At 41.9% G+C, this 5,408-nt stretch overlaps 1 pseudogene; it reads right to left on the reverse strand.

Annotated features, from left to right (window-relative positions):
* Window positions 1-5,080, reverse strand: part of LOC102844357 — an 89,998-nt pseudogene extending 84,918 nt beyond the window's left edge.
* Window positions 5,081-5,408: the final 328 nt, after the last annotated feature.

Below are 5,408 nucleotides of genomic sequence, written 5' to 3' on the forward strand. Positions count from 1 at the left end.
ACTGAAGGGCCTCAAGCCATGCCTCTCGGTGTATTTATAGATAATCAGGGAAAGCAAATCATAAAAAAAATCCTTGTAAATGAAGCTGAATTTTTCTCTATTGTCATCCTAATGTTTTAGTTCAGGAAGTATTTCACACATGTTAACACTCCCTCTGTAGGGGGAACCTAGCTCTCTCTTGTCTGCAGGTCATTTTCTGTGATCTGTCACAAGTGAAATCCTAACTTATAGATTTGTAATTCCTTCAATTCCTGCAGAAGCATATGGCTTTTCATATAATATTTGCTATGAAATATGGCTTCCCATACGGTAAGACTATTAACAGTTCCGTTTTCACCTGTATTATACTGAGAAGATCAAAGAGGTAACACTTGTTTCTCTAGAGCAAGGGAGGGGAAGGAGGGTCTTTAGACTCTATGGCAAGTCTTTCACTGGCTGTGTGATCTTGAGCAAATCCTTTCAGCTGAGCCTGTTTCTTCTGCAATTAGCCAAGATCTTAAAGATGAAATCAGCTGTGCAGGAGAGCAGCTGGAATACTGCTAGCCCTCCACTAGGCTGAGTGACAAAATGGGTATGTTAAAAAGCACCCAGGTGTAGCCTTGTTTCCATTTCTCTATCATTGTGGGAGTATTAGAAATGCTACTGAATGCAAGGAGTTCTTTCTATAGAGGGTGGCATTAATAAGTTCAGAATTCTCTATATAGGTTATCAGTTATAAAACTATAGTTATATAATCATAAAACTAACATCAGTTTTCTTCAGCCTGCAAAACTATTTACTTAGCCTCTGAATTCCTTTCCTTTCTTTAGTCATGTAGTTTCATGTGTCTGTTTGATGGGGTGGTATTAGTAAGTTCAGAATTCTCTACATCAGGATCAATTATAAAACAAGTTATTTTTCTACAGCCTGAAAAACTAGTTGCTTAGCCTCTCAATTCTCTTTCCTGTCTTTAGTCATGTAGTTTGAACTGTTTTCCTTAAGAAGAAATGCATCTATCCTAGATCCTGGTGAAGATGGTTATCCAGTCATATGTAAATTGTGTCTTACTGTGCTTGTTTACCAGGAAGAGAACTGGGGCCTTCCTTAATTACTGATACTTAAATGGAAACTGTTCAGATGTAGAAATTACCTTTTTTTCCTAACAAAAGTGCATTGTTAAAGAAGCTAGAGTTTCACCCTAGTATTAAAAGGCCATGACCATTCCCAGAATGGGAGGCAGTCTTTGAGGCCAAGACCCACTGTCCTCCACAGATCTCTAATAACATTATCTCTAATATCTCTAATGAAAATTGCAATCCATTTGTCTTATTGGCAATTGACTATGGAAAGAACCCCTTGTGTTCAGTAACATGTTTACCTGGTGAGGAAATGTATCTATCCTAAATCTTGGTGAGGCTGGTTCTCCAGTCATATGTAAATTGTATCTTAACCTGCCTGTTGACCAGAAGAGAAGTGTGCACTTCCTGAATGCTTAAATCTGAGCTGTTCTTTTCAGATGTAGAAATTTTACTCACCAATTTGCATTATTAAATGTGTTAGTGTTTCACCCTTCTATGTGTTTAACCCAATGACCACTACCAGACAGGGAGGCAGCCTTGGAGGTGACCATCTCCCAGATCTGCATAATAACGTGCTTATGGATATTGCAATCCCTTTGTCTTATTGGTGATTGACAAGAGAAAGAAAATCCTTTATGCATGGCCAGCTTGACAGTATCTACCCATTGGGGACTTTCAGCTTCCCAGAGTTTTTAAGGAAGACTGCCAGAGCTCTGAGGAACTCCTGCTAGTTCATGTCTTTTAGTTACTCCAGGCATTCTGAGGCGTCCGCCCTGCTAGCCAGGGGAAAGCCATTTTATTTTTAAACCTGTTTGTAGACAGTTCATGTTCAGTTGGCAGGATCACCATTCTTCCAATACCTAGCGCATGAGTGCATTCACTGTCTCATCGTCTTCAGGCTTCCTTCCAGGTTTCATTTCCACATCTTCTTTTGATTAAAATGGGATTTCCCAATTAAATGTTTCTCAGCTGGAGCAGTCACTCACCCGGGCTGTTTTTAAAACAAGTCCTAGACAGCTTTGGTGACCTAGTGGCAAGAAGCTGCACTGCAATCCAAGAGGTATGTGGTTCGAATTCATGAGATGCTCTGGAGAAGCAGGGACAATCTCCTCCTGTACCAGTGAGATTTGATCTAACGGTACACACACACACACACAGAGAAAATAATAATTAAAACCAAAAAAAGTCCTAGTTTTACTTTATCTATTCCTCTTATGTCTTCACTTTCACATGAAGGTAAGTGAAGACCTTAACGTCACCCTTATGGGACACTGCACAATGTACCTTCAAAGGCAAGTACAAATTCAATCCCATTTAACTTGAATTAGACTTTTCTCCCACTTCACTTTGGACAAATTTACCAAAATCTACCAGTGAGTTACTCCTTAAGCATGAGACTTTTAAAAAAAAAATAATAATAATTTTGTTTTCTTATTTTTTATGTGTACCCTCAAACCAGATCTGACTGGTACAGGAGATATTCATTCCCTCCTTCTCCAGCAGAGCATCTGGTGGGTTTGAACTGCGTTTTGGATTACAGAGCAGCTTCTTGCCACTAGGCCACCAGAGCTCAAGCTTGAGACATTTAAACTACAATCCAAGTCAGGATGTGCAAGCAAAAAGCACAAGGGAGGTGTGTTTCAGAGTTTATTTTTTTTTAAAGTTTATTTAACAATAGGTAATAAGAAATCAAATTTAGCAGTCTATAGTGATCCAAAGTTCATATTTGTAAGTAATCAACTTTATAATGCATGATTTATAACAGTTGAGGGTTTCTGCTTTAAGTTTTACAGAAACTGGGGGGCCAAGGTGAGGAGGAAGAAAGCAAGTGAAGAAACCCAAGGGACATTTTGCATGTTAAAATCATCCCACAGGGCGGCGAGTGGCCCGGCAGAGCGCCGACAACATGTTGGATACCAAGGTAAAAGTTGCAGTCTGGGTCGGCCCATGAACCAACGAGAACTGGAACTGAACACCAAGTGCGTGGTAGAAATGGAAGGGAATCAAACGGTCCTGCACCCGCCTCCTTCCAACACCAAACAGGGAGAAAGGAAACCTCCCAAGCACCATGCGAACCTGAGTTTGAAGTCAACGACCCTGGATATGCCACGTGGACGACAGTCACCTAATTGCTGCTCTCCTTCACCCAAGTTCCAAGCCCCTGCGGTCCTTGGGTTCTCCAAACGCGAAAGGGCACCAGAAGAATAAAAAATACCAGAGAGGAGTGCCAATAAGATGGCAAACGGGGAGCTGAACGTGGATAGTCTCATCACCCGATTGCTGGAGGAACTCTACTATGTTTAGTGGTAACGGCGGCAGCTGCGGCCGGGCGGGAGCTGCATCACTACTGACCTGCCCTCCGGTTGACTCAGCAATTCTGGTAAATCACCACCTGTAGCAGAATCATCACCTGTACTAGCCACCCCAGAGGAAATCGCTGAGATGCAAAGGAAAAATGAGCTGAAACTCAAGATAAAGGAAGAACATCTTGCTGCTTTGCAGTTTGAAGGCTGCAACACTTCCATGATACATCTTCAAGGATATGAGCATGTACGGCTAAGCACAATTGATAACAGTGCATCTAAATTTCAAAATCAATCGCAAAAAAAAAAAAACAACAAAAAAAAAACAAAATCAATCTCCATAATAGTCTATGTGTTTCCTACTGCCAAGGGGGCCCTTTAGAGTAGTGAGAGAAGACCTTCATCCTGAAACCCACAGCGTCCCTTTTCAGCAGGAAGTAGCTAAGAGAATACGACATCCCCTTTTCCTTATGAATCAGGGTGAAGTCTCTCTCAGGGAGGAGTGACAGGGAATGGCAAGGGATAGGGAATGCACTGACAAAGATTAATCAGAACTGGCTTTGACAAGCACTGTGGCAACTGGACAATTAAAACAGACATGGGGGTGGGGAAAAAGAACGAACTGGGGAGGAGGGTGGAGAAAACAGCGCAACAATGAATGAATGAAAACCCAAAATCTCTGTAAATGTTCATTAAAACTAATAAAATTTAAAAAAAAATCATCCCACTGGAATCGTTTCTTACCCTCTTTTTAAGTGGTCCCTTTGTTAGATGTTAAAATAAACGAAAAATTCTTTCAAGAAACAGAAACCACTACATATTTATGTATGTATATATACAATCAATTTGGCAGCTGCCTGTTTATTTTGAAAAAATATTTTCTCTTTACATGTACAAATTATTTTAATACCTGACATTTTATGCTCAGACTTACAAAATGGAAAATTTTCTGGTGCACAAAATGTTTGAGGGCTGGAGGTGGGTTTTTTCTCTTTTGTTACATTTTCAAAAGAATCAAGATCTTTGCACCTAAAGAATGGAAAACTGGTATTTTTATATTTATACATAGGTTGTTATATAATTTTTAAAGTAATGTGAACAGTTTTCCTCTGGTATTAGAAATCTTTAATTTTTTTTACTCTTCCATAAAGTGAGGCAAATAGGGGGAAATGTCAATCATAAGCACCAGTAAATGATATACGTGGCCGTTGCAGGCGTAGCCTCCTCCCAGGGCACACTTGAACCAGACACAGAGGAGGGGCTGGTGACTACCAGCCATAACATAGGTTCACTGAATCTTTTCATCCCTCACATGCATCTTGTAGGTTTGGTTTAAGGCACAAATACCTACTGCAGTTTTTAATGTGTTCCAAGGAAAATGATTTAAGTTACAAAAGATACAAAATAATTATTCTCAGTGGAGAAAATAGACAAGATGGATCTACTGGCCTCTAGGGTGTGGGGACTGGGTCTGGTTTGGGAGCATGAGCTGCTGGGGGATCATGGAATTGGGCTGAACAGGGGACCCCATCTGCAGCTGGACCGGTAACTGGTGGTCAGCCTACAAGCTTTCTCCAGCATCGGCACCCAAAACTGGGGGAAGCTGTCCATATTCTCTTGTTGCATCTGCTGCTGGTACTGCTGTGGAGGTGAGGTAACTCGCATGCGCTGAAGGAACAGGTTATGGTTGGCCATTCCAGAGCCTATGACTGGCCCCATTCCCTGATGAAGCATCCTGGGAGAGGCCATGGATTGGAGCTGGTATATTTGGCAGCCCGCTGCTTGATGAAAGCAGCCAACAGCTGGGGGTTGGCGTGGAGGATACTAAGCACCTGTTGCTGCTGCAGGGGAGAGCTGGGAAACCTGAGAGTCCGCAAGAGGCTTTGTAAGGCATGTTGAGACACAGTGCTGGGTTTCAGTGGGCTCACACCTACCTACCAGACCCAAACCTGGCTGCGGAGGCATCTTCAAGGGCTGACCATACCGGCCGATCTACACCATGGCTGGCCTTGACTTCCCAGACTGTAGCTGCTGGGACTGCGGTAAT

Source organism: Elephantulus edwardii, unplaced genomic scaffold, assembly GCF_000299155.1.
Source record: "Elephantulus edwardii isolate Elephantulus edwardi_28Jun2011 unplaced genomic scaffold, EleEdw1.0 scaffold00086, whole genome shotgun sequence".
In the NCBI taxonomy this organism is placed as follows: Eukaryota; Metazoa; Chordata; class Mammalia; order Macroscelidea; family Macroscelididae; genus Elephantulus; species Elephantulus edwardii.